Source organism: Lepidochelys olivacea (assembly GCF_965140295.1).
Source record: "Lepidochelys olivacea isolate rLepOli2 genome assembly, chromosome: 10".
NCBI classification, from domain to species: Eukaryota; Metazoa; Chordata; order Testudines; family Cheloniidae; genus Lepidochelys; species Lepidochelys olivacea.
This window is the reverse complement of record NC_140420.1, coordinates 69756480-69773191: the sequence shown is the minus strand read 5'-3', so window position 1 is coordinate 69773191 and position 16712 is coordinate 69756480. Positions and strand designations below refer to the sequence as shown.

General features: G+C 42.1%; 1 long non-coding RNA gene across 2 annotated transcripts; it reads right to left on the bottom strand.

Moving 5' to 3' along the window:
* Positions 1 to 4005: 4005 nt before the first annotated feature.
* LOC311527468 lies at positions 4006 to 11759 on the bottom strand. 2 transcript variants are annotated; one of them, XR_014713344.1, is made up of 4 exons: positions 11627 to 11759; positions 7608 to 7735; positions 5812 to 5980; positions 4006 to 5416 (listed from the first exon to the last, which is right to left on the bottom strand). It is a non-coding gene; the product is annotated as an uncharacterized lncRNA (long non-coding RNA). The 2 variants fall into 2 exon arrangements; XR_014713345.1 differs by having other exon boundaries at positions 5812 to 5885.
* Between the last annotated feature and the right edge of the window lie 4953 nt (positions 11760 to 16712).

The window sequence follows — 16712 nt, the reverse complement described above, 5'->3', positions numbered from 1 at the left end:
TCTAGCAAACATACAGGTCCAGGGTGGGCCCCAATCTTTAGGGAAGAGTTGGAAGGAGTTTGGCCTACTGAGGCCCCAAAGGCAGAGTGCTTGTTCTGAGCCAATGCTATGATGAACATATGATCACAGGGAAGACCCTGTGTGCGGTTTGAAAGACTAATCACCAACCAGAGTCCTTGCTGAAGGAGGGGGAGGGGTCATCTTTGGTAACCTTATTAACATGCATATAGGTTCTTTTTAATATGTTGTCTCTGTAATACTTTTACCTTAAGAATAAATCTGCTTGCTTAGAAACAGCTGTGTGGTAACTTATAATTGTGGCAATCACTCTGCATACTGTCTGAGGAAAGACGCAAAGCAGGCCTGCTTAGACAGTCTGTCTTTGGATGGGAAAAATGACTGTATTGTCAGGGTACTGTGAAGCCCAGAAATAGCCTTATCAGAAGGGAGAGAGACAATGGCTGGTGACCTGGAAGCCTAGAGGAAGTACCCTTGCTGGACAACACAGAGGGAATACAGGTGCAATTGCCCTGAACTGTAACAAAGACTACACACAGTTTCCAAATCATCTGAGTCAGTGGTGTTTTGCAATTCTCTCATTGGCCATTGACAAAAAATAAGACACAAATTGGAAGCATGAATCATAGCTTGATTTAGCTTGTCTCTTATTAATAAGAAGTAAGTTACTCAATTATTTCCCCTCCCTGTAAGACTCAGCAGGAGAAGGACTAAGAAGCACATGATGGATCTAGAAGAAGAGAGAATCCAACTGAGTCATCTTGAACTTTGCAATCCCCTATTTTATTGTCTTGCTTTTACATTTATTTATGCAAGAAAAATTCCTCTAAGGATTTCTGTACAACATACTCTCCTAAATTGGTTTTTAGCATCCATATATCATCCAGTCATTGGGAGGAAGGGGGCCTTTTGGTTAAGGCACCGGACTAGGATTCAGGCTTCAGTTCCTGACTCTACTACAGATGTCCTGTGGGACCTAGGGCAAGTCACTTAATCTCTCTGTGCATTAGTTCATCTGCAAGATACAGATAATACTACCTGGAATTATAGGCATGATGGAAGGATAACTGATTACTGTTTGTGAGGCACTCAGATACTAAGGTGATGGGGTAAGCAGATATATAAATAGCTCTGAATTGTAGCTCTCTCTTCATAAATAAAGAGATCTATTACATTCAAATAAGAAATTGAAAGAATCAGAAACAAAATCTCCTGAAGCAGCAAAGGAAATATGCATTAGGTTGTGGATGTAGTTTATCAATGTCATGGTTGTTGTAGCACTCCACAATAGAACTGAAAGTACAAAAAAAAAAACCACTTGTAGGAACATAGATACATTTCAAGTAGCGATTACATGCAAAATAGTGGCAGTATTCTAGAGGACATAACATAGCCCAGATGGCACATGGAAATAATCCAAATCTTTAAAAAACCCACATGCATATTTTTATGCTATTGCAACATTCTATGTAAACCTTTTGTAGTGTTCCAATATATCAGTGGGGTAATGCACCTTATTGACATAAAATGCCTACAAGTACCGCCTGGCTAAGTTACAAAACTCTATACTTATTTTGCAGAAAGTTGCAAAATCCAAGCAGACAGGGTCTACTTCAAAGGAAGAATTTGTTATCAGTGAAAACAGATGTGTGGTAACAAAACACAGATTAAATATTGATGAGATCCAAAGTTCCCTGTGCTAATATATCAACCTTTGCTACTGGGACAGAACAATGACAAAGCTATTTGGAAACAGTTCTGCAGAAGTATGCTGAAGAGCTGTTGCATTTTGAAGAATTTTTTTTTAAAAAAATCAACTAACCAGCTTTTAGTACCATTCTATTCTATTGCATCCTTGCGAAGCAGAAAGCAAATCAAGGCACTGTCATGTACTTGATGATCTATTCTATTTCTGTTCTATGATGCTGATATCATTTTAAAGGACCAAGAATGTTTCAGTGTTGTACATAGTGAAGTTTTACAAAGGCTAAAATTTGTTTTTATACAATATAGCACTTTTCATAATCCAGGAGTCCCAAGCACCTTTACAAAGTGATTATGTTAATGCTAGCAGAGCATGAAGTATATAGGCAAATGGTGTAGCAACGATCAGTTTAGCAATAGCTTCCACACAGCCTTGGACTGTAGAACCGTGAATGTAATTTTACATTCATATTGGTACTTTTGGGTACTGTAATGGAAAAAAAAATCAAAATAGATATGTTGTTTTTACTAAGAAGTTAGCAATATAGCATATTATGCCTGGCATGATTATGGTGATAGCCAGAGGATTTGCTTATAATAATCAATAAACCTTGAATAAGTATTCTAGATCATGATGATCAATGGATCTATAAAGAGTTCAAACCCATCCCCTAAGTCTAAGGAAATGGATATTACCACAAGCAATCTAGAAAAGTTGTGCTCCCCATAGGAAGACCATAGAGGACTTCTTGCCTGTGAATTGTTCTATGATCAGATAAAGTTAGAAACAAATGAAGATAACTTGCCAAATATATTTCTCAAGATTTGTCTATTTGATACCCATCCTGATATTCTCTAATTCTCTGAACAGCAGCCCTAAAAGCACAAACAGGAATAAACAAAATTTGTGGGAGACAACATGCCCTCCAGAATGTCCCATAATCTGGACCTGACCAAATCTCAAAGCCAAAGAAAAGATTTCCCTTCACTTCTCAGGTATTTGTATTAGACTCTCTCTGAGCATCAACATCCCAGTAGAATAAGAAGAGAAATAATGACATAAATCAGGTCTTTCCATTTCCCAGCTGACAGAGTACAGTCATTTTGTAACCAACAGGTAATAAAAAGAGCAACTCACATTAAAAGTCTACAAACCCACATGGTTATTACTAGTCAGACCAGCAGCACCAGCTAATAAAAGTTGCTTTATGAAATATAGTTCCCATTTTATAAGGTAATACTCAACTTTTTCTCCCTTAAGCTGTTTCTCTGACAACTGCAACCAACACTTCATCCTTCACAAAGCCTTTTTCAGGCCTGGGACACAGAACATATTTTATACAAATATTTAAGATGTTATGCAATATTTTGCTTGAAGGGCCAGATCCTCAGGATGGGACTTTTAATGCACAGTACATTTAGAAGTGGAACCAGGAAATGCTCTTTAAGGATCTCTGATCCTTACTCTGTTGACCACCAATTCAGCCGTGAGTAAAAATTTAGAACATTCTCAGGGCTACTCTGAATTGCATCACTTGTGATGACCTCCCCCAAGATCAGAACTCAGCAGTACTTCAGTCATACCCCTTTCCTTCCAGCCATGCCCCTTAGGAGTGGGGTGACTGAGGCCAGCCAGGGTAGCAGTGAATTGCAAGCAGATATATCGTCTATACATCACCTGGGGATTCCCCTAGTGCAGGGTTTCTCAAACGTTGTTGTACCATGACCCCCTTCTGACAACAAAAGTTACTACATGACCCAGGAGGGAGGACCAAAGCCTGAGCCTGCCCGAGTCCCACAGCCCCAGGCATGAGTGCCAAAGCCTACTACCCCAAGCAGGGGGGCCAAAGCCAAAGCCCAAGGGCTTCAGACCCATGCGGGGGCCTGTAACCCTTGGGCTTTAGCTTTGGCCCTGGGAGATGAGGCTCAGGCTTTCACCCCAGCCCCCAGCAAATCTAATGCCAGCCCTGGCAACCCCATTAAAAAGGGGTCATGACCCACTTTGGGGTCCTGACCCACAGTTTGAGAACTGCAGCTCTAGTGTATGAAACAATCCACCCTGCCCTGCCCAGCCCTCAGTGGCAACACTTTACACGTGCTTTTCACAAGTGTAAAGGCAGTAGAGAATAAGGTCCATATACTGCAGTGACAAATGAGGCACAATGTACATAAAAAAAAAATCATGCATTTTGGGTTTACCACACAATGGGAGAGAGAGACAGACAACCAAACTACCCTGGGAGAAAAATAAAAAAGCTTTCCAAATCAGACTGTTGTGTTTTTATTTCAAGAGATGTTTAAACCATCTTCTTAGCAAGTAAATACATCTGATACCATTGTCTGACATGGGAAAAAACAAAAGGGAAAAGTTAGTAGGTAGGTGGGCTGTCAAAAAAAAAAATCCGATAACAGAATGTGCACCATGTTGTGGGAGCAGAGTTCCAAAATGAGGAGGCAACAAGTCTGGTTTTGTTTCCTCATGATTTCAATGATCAGTTGAAAGTAAAAATAAATGCTCAGATTCCTTCTGAATGTGACCATTTGAAGGTACCTGTAACTTCCTGTTTAGGCCCCAAGTCTTGTCACTTGAAAGCAGTCATGCCTGCCTCTGGAAGCATGACAGAAACTTACAGCTGGCAGGCACTTACATTTCAAATTGCCTGTTTGTTTCCTCAGCAAGTTTGTTTCCTCACAGTTCACAGCTGCACTATCACCTGAAGTGTGAAGGGACACAATTCGTCTTTGGTGAGGAACATCCCATTCTCTGAACTGGCACTTTGTGCCAACAGAACACCATACATCAGTTCTGAAACCCCTCTTTCAGTGAACTGATTGATTCCTTCCATTGTTCACAGAACAAGTGCTCAGTCCAGTTCTTGTGCTTCTGGCCGTATGGTCAGCATGAGGAGGCAGCGGCAAGTTGATTTTTTAAGCTTCTTGGTTAGATCTTTCAACCACTTGTATATAGCAAGGGTTGGAAGCGGGGCCTGGAAGTTCACCCCATTCCGTAGACTTCAGAGCTTGAGCTCCATCCCAAGCTGCAACTTCAAAGGGCTGTCTCTGCAGCCTGGTGTCTGAGGCTCACTCCTACGGGCTGCAAAACGCTGTGTCAATAGACTCTGAATGAGCAGGGTAAGGCCAGGAAACCCCTGCCCCTGTGCAGGTCCACCAGCCATTACCTTCCCACGGAGTGAAGGTGCAGTAGCGGCAGGGAATATGGAAGCCTAAATCTGTAGCAGTAGTGTCAGGGAGAAACCTCCCTACCACTCCACAGCTTGTGAGGAACTATCCTTTCCTCTCTCCCTGTTGTCCCTATGGACGCCCTCAAGCCATGCCTAGCTATGGTCAAGTCAAGTCATGACACAAATGTGCAGACACCTGAGCATCCATGAAAAAATATGCAGGTGTAGCACCCTGGTAATTAGGCCTCTGATAAAGTATAAAAATCACCCCGATATTTACAATGAAGTTTTGGGTTTCTATAGGGGGGGAAGTTACAAAGAGGAAAGGATTCTTCTGTCTGGGCTCTTCACTCCCGTGGGATTATGGGTTGGGAGATTGATTCATGAGTCCTGGAAATCATTTGGAGTAGCTTCAGGAATGGTGCCAGTTTAGCTACCGGTGTTGTATCATTTCCACGTGGGTCATCCTTCCGAAAAAGGAATGCAGACAAGGGGAAGGCTGCTCCCGCTGCCTGTAAAGGTTACAAACACATCTGTAATTTCTTTCCTGGCACTAGGGTGACCAGATGTCCTGATTTTATAGGGACAGTCCTGATTTTTGGTTTTTTTTTTTCTTATATAGGCTCCCATTACGCCCCACCCCCATCCGATTTTTCACATTTGCTGTCTGGTCACCCTACCTGGCACCCCTTTAAAGGTCTGTTGATGCAGACTCCAATAACATATCCAGCTTGCTGCCGAAATCAGTAAGATTTGTATGTGGTCATTATTGCTTCCCAAGCAAGCACTTGATAATGTTCACATATTTCACTGAACAAATTTAGAAGCAAACAAACAGTCTCAGAGAGAAGAGATGAGGTAAAATTAATATAGACCCAAACACAGTCGATGGTGCGACACAACTTACTTGTTCAGAAGTTCTGGGCCAGATCCCAGCTCATGCTAATGTCCCTTTGTAGAGCTGGAGCAGTGCCAGGGGACCTAAAAGAAGCACGAAAGGGGGTATCTTCAGCAGGCACAGAACTGGCATAGCAGGTCCTACTGCTGCGCCAGGTACATCTCAGGAGCAAGAGAGCCTGTCAGAAATGAAGCACATGGCACTCTAGAAATCATTGGCAGCATAGTAGCTCCTCGTGGTTGTTAGAAGCCAGGGCAAGTTAAAGCAGCCTGTAGGCTGCTCTAACTTGTACCAGTGTGACCCCTGGATAGCCCCATAACAGCAAGGGGAGGAAAGGCCATTTAAAACTACCTTTGTCTCCCTGCAACAACTACATTGATCTCTACTCCAGCACAGTTGAAGATTTAGCCCATTAAACCCTATTCTTCTGTTCTTTACTCTGGTGTAAGTAAGGAATGATGCCATTGAAATTAATGGAATTATAGTGATGTCAAACCAGGGTACACAAGTGTCACTGACAGCTCTACTCACCACTGGAGTGCCTCCTTCTGGCCACATCTGGGGATTATCTCTGCCAGGCCAACGCCCCTTCCTGTGGTTGCACTCCATCACTCTCTCTGTGTCGCACTCTCCTCAGGACTTAACTGCTCTCACTTCATGGCTTGGCCCCCCAGCCTTCTAGGAAATCAAAGTCCCGCAGGACCAACTGTCCCAGGGAATCTTTCCATTCACTGCCCCTTAATGGCACCACTACCCAGTGGCTGGTAGAGGGACCAAGACCTGCCCTCTATACTGGGTTCCAGCCCAAGGACCTTACAACAGGCAGTCATGGTTTGTACAGTCCTGAACCTTACTGCTGTAGCCTTGGGCTATTTCCTATCTTACTTTCTCTCACCCTGAGTGTGACTTCAGTTTCTCTCCCTACAGCCCTCTTCTGCTCTCAGCTACTAGGCTTTATACAGACCCTTCCTGTTCCTGTCCAGCTGAGCTTTATCTGTAATTAATTCTTCTTGCTCCCTGGCTCCTCCTCCAGGTGCAGCCCAGATGGATAATTGGCCCACATAGCCGCCTTAACCCCTTCAGGCTCTGTGTGGGGTGGACACCCCAGCACAGTGAGAAGGAGAATCAGGCATGTTTTCTCTTTATTCAGTGTGTCATTTTGGGTTAAGATGAGCACATAGACACAGAGACTTTTTAGCAAGACAAAGTTAAGGGTGCGTGAAGCAAGCAAAATCAACGGTAATCAAAAATATCTAGGGAGACCAGCCATCAGTCACACACTTCTTATGACACCGAGGATACGAGCTGCACCTGTGTTAGCGCTTCTGTAATATTCCGAGTTCGTCATTTCATTTCAGAACTTCCGTGTGAGAGCTAACCTACAGCAGTGTTCCCCCTTGCTGCATTTAATAAAGCTGACTGTATGTATGAGCCATCGGTATATGTCGTGAAGTGGCAGTGATGCTCTTTTCCCTATTAGCTGAACACAGTCTCAGTCCATGTAAGTCTCAAGCTGTGAGAAACACACTTTTAGATGCTGTAAACCAAGGTTAGACATTTCACGCTGTAATCAGAACTGGCATCTTCCAAGGAGCTCCTTTGCTATTTAAAAGCAGAACTGATTGTAAAGTAACAAGGTGATAGTATGAAAGAATGATTTCTCTAGCAGGAGCCCTCCTGGCATAACTAGATGACCTGCTCTAAAAGCTCTCATTTTAAAACAGCAGGGTAGACATTAAACATACAACTCAAACCTGGAGAAAATCTCCAAATAGTCAAATAAATATATAAATAAACAGCATTACCTCCCAGTTGGTCCACCGACTTCCAGATCTGTAATTCTTGCACTTCATTCTGTAATCTGTTTATCTAGCAGATTCTACTCCTAGCTCATAGTTCAGATTCATCGGGGTCGACATCTCCTTCCACTTCTCTGGAAACACAATGTTCTTCAAATGAGCAACCTGCAGCCTAATGCTCCTCACATATTACCCTCTCCTAGTATGGTCACAAGTTATATTAGGGTTCTATTTATAAATGGTGTACAAAGAGTTACTAGGTTATTAGCAGATGTTAAAAGCATCTTACAGACATGAGTAACATGTGTCAGGAGCACCTCAGTTAAAGGTGTTGCAGATGGTATAAACCAAGATCACGACCAACCTATTGACCTGTTGGACTCTAAACCAATCCAAAACATTTAATCACCCATTTCTTGAAACATCTATTAATTCTTCATTTAGCCTTTATAAAGTGTCTATAAATGTAGCCTGGACATACACTGTGACTGTAATATTAAAGAATGATATTTTACCTTTTCTTTACTTAAATTTCAATTTGGCAAACTGGGAATATAATCTGAGCAGTAGGAAATTTGCCAGATTATCGTTATCTGACCAAAACATTACAGCAATTCGCTGCCTTTGGCCCAGTGATTTAAATGTAGACACCTAAATCTGTATTTAGACATGCAGAGCTCAATCCTGCATGATGCTGAGCATGCTGCCCGGCTCCAGCAAAGCACTTCAGCACCTGTTTAACTTTAAGCATGAGAGTAGCCCCATGAGTTTGCTGAATCAGTGCAGGATGGAACTCCTACGTGTGTGGATTGATTTTCAGAAATGCTGAGTACTCACTACCTTTTCTGAAGTTAATGACTCTCAGCACCTTTGAAAATCAGGCCATTTTGGTAGGCACCTAATTATGGAGTTAAGTGCCTGAGTTTAGGAATAGACGGTATAATTTTTGCCCTTTATTTATACATCTCCGGCACATCACAGTACAACAGGTGTCTGCACAAATGCATAATGTGCAACCTTAATGTAGTTACATATTAGGGTCCTGTCTTGCAGTTGTCCTTTTGCGGAAGCCTACTGGGTGAATGAGGGTGCATTAGCATAGATGGTCCAGCTAATAGATCCTACTGCAAGAGCAGAGTCCAGATGAGATTCCTTCATTGAAACTGCAAAGCTTGTGAGTGTTTTTTTTTTTTAAACAAACCTTTCATGAAAATAGATCCTTCCTGCCTCTTTCATGAACCAGTTCTTTTTAATAATTCATACTGATTTAACAACATTTTATTATTCTCCGTAGTGTTAAAAGATAGCCTGACTGCTAAATTAGCAACTTCCTGCAAATTGCAGATTTTAATAGCAGTGGTCACAGTTACAGAAAAACCCAAAGAGAATCCAATTAATGAACTGAATCAATTAAAAAAGACTAAAAGAAACAACATTAAGAAATGCCACTGGCTTTTTGTGGTAAGAAATGATAGGGCAAGTAAATTATGTAAGCCATTGATAGGTGTGACAAGCAGACCTGGCAGCTATGAGTTAGCATCCCAAATAATTTCTTAATATCCTATTTTGGAAAAAAATCTTACAATGTTATGTGATTTGTTACTATTGCATAGCAATTGTTATTTCTCTAATGCCAATAATGAACAGACAGGAAGAAGGTAGGACTCTAACTATATTATGTTGCCAAGTCTTGCAATTTTCTCACAGGTTTCGCAGTATTTGGTGTTTTTTGTTCAAGCCCTAACTCCTGAAGCTGAGCAATTTTGAGACAGTTTCTGCCTTCATTTTTTTCACAAAGTGTTTAGCTTTCATGGGTGAGGAGAAAAGCTTGAAAACATGACCCGGGTGGGGCCTAAAGACTCAAAATCCAAGAGACAAATAAAAAGAAACCCAAACACATTATTGTAAAAAATCTCCTGATTTTTTGTAGCCTGGTTCATGATTTTTTAAACGCTTGCAATTGGCAATAATGATATTCTGCTCTATTGGGTAGGCATTTCCTTAGAGACTTTACCTGTGCCTGAGCTGCTTTTCACTTGGTATTAAAGTTTGTACACTAAGTGAGGGACTAAGTGTGTCATTTTGCACGGACCCGCGCTGGAGGTGATGCAAACCACCCCACTCCACGAGCTACAGCACAACAGGACCCAACTTGGTTGCAGATTTGAAGGGCTATCTCAATGTCAATATTAAATAAGAATAATGGGGAGGTATAATCCTTCCCCCAGCAGCCAGCTGATCTGGGTATAAATTGGCCATGGGTAAATCTGGGCTGGGATAGAAGGTTACTAAACCTCCAAGAGGGAGGTTCTAGAGTAGCCTTCCAATAAAGTAATGCGGGGCAAGAAACCTAACTGATTTTAAGATGGAGCTTAGTAAATGTGGTAAAGGGACTACATGATGAGGTTGCCCATGATAGCGGAGGACTGGAATCAAGGGCGCAGGACATCCCTTCCAGTGCTATGTTCTTAGAAGGGTTCACCATCCTTTTGCAAGCTGTATGGACAGAAGAATGGAGCCATGTGTCCACCTACCTGAAACTCCCCACCCACTCTGGGTGTTCACCAAAGGAGCAAGGACTGGCTCCTGTGTGGAGTGCTCAAGCCAGATTAACTTCCTTGCACCCTGCCTCCTGTGCATCCAATCAAAGGTCAGTCATGGTCTGGCTGTGATTCACTGAAACTACCCCCAAATAGGGTGACCAGATAGCAACTGTGAAAAAACAGGATAGGAGGTGGGGGGGTAATAGGCGCCTATAAAAGAAAAAATCTCAAAAAATGGGACTGCCCCTTTAAAACAGGACATCTGGTCACCCTACCCCCAAAGAACTGAGTGTGTGACTGGCATGCCTTCCCCTTATTGTTAATGTGGTTGGGACAGGTGTATTTTGGGAAATGCAATTTCAAATGCATGCCGGGCACTTATTAAAAGGTTGTTTGCCTTATACTAAAGTAAACTGACAGGTTTCAGAGTAACAGCCGTGTTAGTCTGTATTTGCAAAAAGAAAAGGAGGACTTGTGGCACCTTAGAGACTAACCAATTTATTTGAGCATAAACTTTCGTGAGCTACAGCTCACTTCATCAGATGTATACTGTGCAGTTGATAGATTATCATACACATTGTAAGGAGAGTAATCACTTTACATAAGCTATTACCAGCAGAAGAGTGGGGTGGGGGGTGAGAAAACCTTTTGTAGTGATAATCACCCATTTTTTCATGGTTTGTGTGTATAAAAACGTCTTCTGTATTTTCCACAGTATGCATCCGATGAAGTGAGCTGTAGCTCACGAAAGCTTATGCTCAAATAAATTGGTTAGTCTCTAAGGTGCCACAAGTCCTCCTTTTCTTTTTACTAAAGTAAACTGTCTCTCTTTGGGTCTTAATAACAATAACGCTAGAGATATACAAAGGTGTATGAAAATAATCTGAACGGCAGTAAAATAAGTGCTTGCAAGCTGGGCACTGCATACTTCATGGTGGGCTTGCATTTTAGTGCTCCTTTTGCTCATCTCTGCATATTATATCATCGTTAGACTGCAATGTGTCACAACATTACACACCACAAATTAAGCATTGCATCAAGCTGTTTTTGGCTTGAGATGTAAAAGAAATACATTTGGGTGAATGTATACATGCAGCAACGTAGACAGGCAAAGATTCCAATCAACACAAATGCTCCTAACACAGTTTGGTGCAATTTATAGATTCAGGGACAGATCCTCCAATGTTGTGCAATGCTGGTTTAAAGCTCAATCTTTGCTCTCTTGGATCATGGTGCTGTTTTATGCAGGCTGGGACCTGAGAGCTGTGTGAGAGTAGCCTGAGATTCCAGTCTGACCTTGTTCCCACACAGGTGTGCTAAGAGACTAGAGTTTCTCTGTGCTTGGTTTCAGAGTGGTAGCCTTTACCCCCTGCCCTGACTGTAATCCAGCACCTGAATTTAAGGCACTGGGGGGAATGATCTGAAATATTCACAGAAGGAATACAGTAAAGAGAAGGCAAAAGACAATCTACTGTAACATACAGTGGGTAGTTCCCCATCAATGCATCAGCAAACACACATATTATGGCAGCTAGCAGATGGCTAAAATGGAGCCATACGCTTGTATCCTGTGATGCATGGCTGTGTCTTCCTTTTCTTCATGCTCTTCTTTATCCCCCCCTGAAACACAGAAGTAACATGGATTATATTTCTCTGCTTGTTTACTATCGCACTGAGACTGCTGCCGTCAGTGCTCAGGTACAGATATGCATTTGGAGTGGATTGAAACTACATAGTGTCCATGTTCAATCCTCCTTTCCCCTCAGAAAAACTATGTAGCCACCTCCTTCTCTGTGTGCTCTCTGCTCACCTTTTCCAGTCCACCAGCCCCCATGACATTCCCATCCCAGCACTTTCAGATAGACACCTGGGTCCAGATTCAGAGCTAGCAAGCCATGTCCTCAGCTGTTGTAAGTCTTCATGGCTTTGTGAAATGATTTCAACATAGTAATGTGATACCTACCCTTCTTTGTAGAGTGATTTGAGATCCTTGGATGAAAATTGCTATCTTATACTATACCGTAATGGTCTCCCTGTTATCAAGCAGATGAGCATGGGGTCCAATCAGAAACAATTGCTTACACCAGTCATGCCCTGCTACCTGCGGTTGGTGGCTGGACTCTGCCACCAATCGGGAAAAACTGTGAGGGTCTGGCCATGGGCAGCCACCCAGAAAATTACATTGCTGCTGAGAGTAGGTAACCATGCTCCAATTAATCCAATTAATTCCAGATTAATCTGGAGTGCAGTATGAGGTTAGATAGCTGCCCTTTATGAATCCATGGTCTACAAATAGAAAAGACTTTCACAAGGACTGCTGTTTTTTGAGGGAGGGGAGGTTAGTTTCCCCAAAGTATTAGTTCAAACTATCTGCCTCTGTCACCTTTTCAAGTGATTTCCCTGGCCGCTTTCATTAACAGGACTTCATCCCTGCTAGGACAGTGAACTGGAGATATGCTCCATAGGAAAAAGAGAGATACACGGTATTCAAGCGCTTGCTCTCACTAAAACAAAGTCCTTCCTCTTTACAAATTACTGAACATCGATAAGGAGAAAGTCACAAAGGCCCAGCCTTTAGAATTATCCCATCTCATTAGTTCCTTGGCTAATAAAATAATCATAATGAATAAGACTTAGCATTTCTATAGGAGTTGTCATACAAGGATCTGAAAATATTTCACAAAACATTCCTATGGGTAGGAAGATAATGAGTGTTACCCTGTTTGTTTGATGGGTACACCCAACCATGTAGGGGACAAGATCAAAAATTTCAAAAGTGATCTTTTTTCTCTGGGGTTGCCCATTTTGAGACATCTTGGGCCTAGTTTTCAGAAGTGCTGAGCATCAACAGCTCCCATTGAGTTCAGTGAGAGCTGGGGGTGCTTAGCACTTCTATCTTATACTGCTGCCCATCCCTGTAGTATCTGGGCCCCATGTCAGTAAGTCACTATTGAGAATCAGGCCTTCAGTGCCTCGAGCTGGACACTCAAAAATTACAGCATCCAACATTAGTTGCCATGCTTGAAAATTTTGGCCCAAGTGACTTGCTCAAAGTCACCCAGCAAATCAGTGACAGAGGTAGAAAAAGAACCCAGGAAACCTGATTCTCCGGTCCCTGTTGTAACCAGTAGGTATTACTCTCTCTATAAGTAAACCTAATTCTCCCTACTTTCGCTGTGATGCCTTACAGCTCCTCTTTAGCTTGAGGTCCCATAGCTATCTAGAAAGATACCTCTCTTTATGCACAGCAGATGTGCTACAATATACAAGGGCACCTTTGGGAGGAATGCACATAGACTTGAAACTGCCATCCCGGTCTTCACAACAACATTTAATTTGTCTTCCTCTGCTCATGCAGTGTGCATCTGCCACTTCCTGGCACTGCCCTGGGTTGTAGTGTGGGGGATTCCCAGCTTCCAAACATACACACTGTATCCCATTTGTTCCTTTTGGATTATTTTCCCTCACGAGCTTTCCATGCCTTTGGCTGGCTAGCATTCTATATCCACAGAGTCTTGAAAATGCACTTGCTGAATGGTGTATAACAGAAGAACTGGAAACAATTATGTGGCCAGATCAAAAGCTAGCCCAAATCCCTGCATACATTCTATCTCACAGCTGAGGGTCATCACTAAATCACCACCATCCAGGTGGAGGTGTCAGCTGTGGATAGACCCTAACTATTCCCTGTATACAAACCTCAAGGCTGAGTACCCTTTGCTGACTCACAATAGAATTTTGCTGAACGCTCAGTAACTTCTCCCCCAAAAATGTCTTTTTCCCTCATCTAAAGGATCAATGCTTAGACTGAGTTCAAGATTTAAGGCAGTTTTACTTTGCACAGCCTCTGAGGGATGATTATTGCCTAACTGTACAGGTATTTATATATGCCCATCACCACAGCATCTAAACATCTCACATTATTTGTAAACAGCTCAATGAATATAATGCACAATAATCTACACTGAAAGTTTAATGCACTCCTGGAAGGTGCTAGATAATATGGTGATGAGCACAGAATAAGAACCTGTGGAGAAGAGAATAGACAGTCATGTTTCCATCACTCTTTCAGCACAATGATGACTTGCCTTCACCAAAAACTCATCTGAACAGATGCACCTTCTGTTTTGCCCTGAAGGCTGCTACATTCTGACTCTAACTAACAGCCAAAGGAAGTCAGGACCCTTTATTCAGAATGCACTGCCACTGGCCCAAGAAAATTCTCTCTGGAATCAGAGACCTCACAAATCCAGGTGATCTTGCTGCTATGGAGAGAGAGAAGAACAGAGGAGGTTTTTCAGATTATGATGTCCCAGACCCAGTCTGTTCAAGTCTCTATAGCCAGCACCTTTAATTGCGCCCAGAAACAAATAGTAGCCAAAGGATAGCGAGGAACATGGGTGTAATACATGTGGCAGTTTTATGTACTCACCCACATGAACGGTGGGACACTATTCCACACCACCTACTGTATTTCTTTCCTTAGTGACATACACCTTTTTTGTTAAATGTAGCACATTTTAGAATGTGTAAAAATCAATCTTCTCGGCACTGATGGAACAGTGATAAGAGCACAGAGAAGCCTTGTGACAACTGAAAAAAAAAAGTTCTCCAGAGCAAAGAACAATATCAAGTAAGCTTTGAACTGACAACTTCTGCTGCTGAAATCCAATGCACTGGCAACAAGCCACCACCATGTACAGACAGCAAGCAGCAGCCAATAAAATACGAGTGCATTAGAAATGCATTAAGTAAGCAAAGTATCACCAGAGCAGAATACAGTAGGCACAATTATCTTGTAATTTATTTTCCTGAGGAAAGTTAAACTTGTATTCTGGGCCCAATTCTTCACCACTCTTGACCAAGTTATGAACTCCTTTGCACCAGTGCCAAGTGGGTATAAAATCAGAATGATAGCATGTTATACCCCCTCTGCACTGGTTTAAATGGTGACACAAGGTTTGGAGCAACAGAGAGCAGGTCCCCCATGTCTAGTTTACAGTGCCCCCCAGGTTTTGCTCCACTGCCGTGTTGACTACCTGTGATGTTCGCAGGTTCCCAAATCATTTCAGCTGCACCTGCACAATCAGTGCACGCACACACACACTATCTGAGCTCATATTCCTGTTGCCTTTTTTTGTTTGTTGCTGGGACTGGTTTATCCAGCATTGTATAGGTGGCTTTCAAAGAACGGAGACCATCAATCATTTGTCAATTCCCTGATTGAATAAAGATAGCATGTGGCCGAAGGAGAAGAAAATAGGAAAGAAAATGGTTGTAAGTGATTCCGAAGCCTTGTTTGCTATGATTTCATACGTTTTTGATAATTGACACATGCTTTTTCAGAGTAACATTTCCTTTAAAAGCTTTGTACTTTCTCCAGGCACCATATCCCTTTTATTTTCAAATAAAATACTGTAGATAATCGGAAGATGGCTGACAGCACAGGTTGGATTAACTGCTTAGCGACTGGATTGTGATTCCCTTACACGTGTTAACGGCCCCTGCCTCCACAAGTACACTCACTGATTTCAGTGTGAGTGAGGGGATCCAAATCTGCCCCTAAATATTAGTGATAACACCAACCCGTGCTACAGCTACTTAATTGTCCTGTGCTAAGGTCACACCAAGCAGCATTTTGATGAGTTTGGTTTCCAAAATGAGCTTGGTTACTAAAATTTCCAGAAGCAGGCAAAGCGGGCATTGATTCTGCAATACAGCATGCTTCTGTCAGCACAGGTAGCGTGTCGATATTTTTTCCAAAGTTGAGAGCCAGTTAATGAAAGCTTTTTTTCAAAATCAGCCACATTTATGTTTTATATTGAAAAGTCATATTTATGTTTTACATATAAAAAGCTTAATCTTATTAGTCATGTTTTACATCCACAGAATACAGAAAGACAACAAAGGGCAGAACTGGGGCTGCCTAGATATTTATGTTAATGTTTGGGGCGGGGATTGCCTCCAAATCTAGTGAGTTTCAGATCTCTGGCCTTGAATCAGCTCCCACCTATGCTGAGTAACTCCACTGACTTCAATGGAATTCAACCCATGTTATACCAGTGTAGGAAGGAGGCGGCTGTGGTTCACTGTACTGTTATTGTTGTTGCATCCACTTGCTCTTTCGAAGAGGCATAAGTCCAAAGAGCTGTCACTGCAAATCTTTAAAACTGGTATAAGTTTGATCTCTTCCTAGATGAATGATCTAGCCTGACAACTTTAAACTGTGTTAGTCAGGAGAACTCCATGCTAAAACCCTACAGGCTAATGTAAGCTCTCCCAGCACTCCACAATATTGTACAAAGCCATTTATATTAAACTGCAAAACACAGGTGACTAAATGTAATTAAATCTCAAAATTGCTTCAGTGAGGGGTTGCAATGGGTGCGGGTGAGAAATGTCCATTAAGCATCTTGCTATACAGCTCTACAGCTTTGTTTCTCTATTGCCTAAATCCCCATCACTGAGACTGCTGAATTTATCAGACTTTATGGCATGCAACACATTAGAAATTGGGCTGAGATCTCTTCGCTATTTACAACCACTGTATCAGAATAATTTACACCTT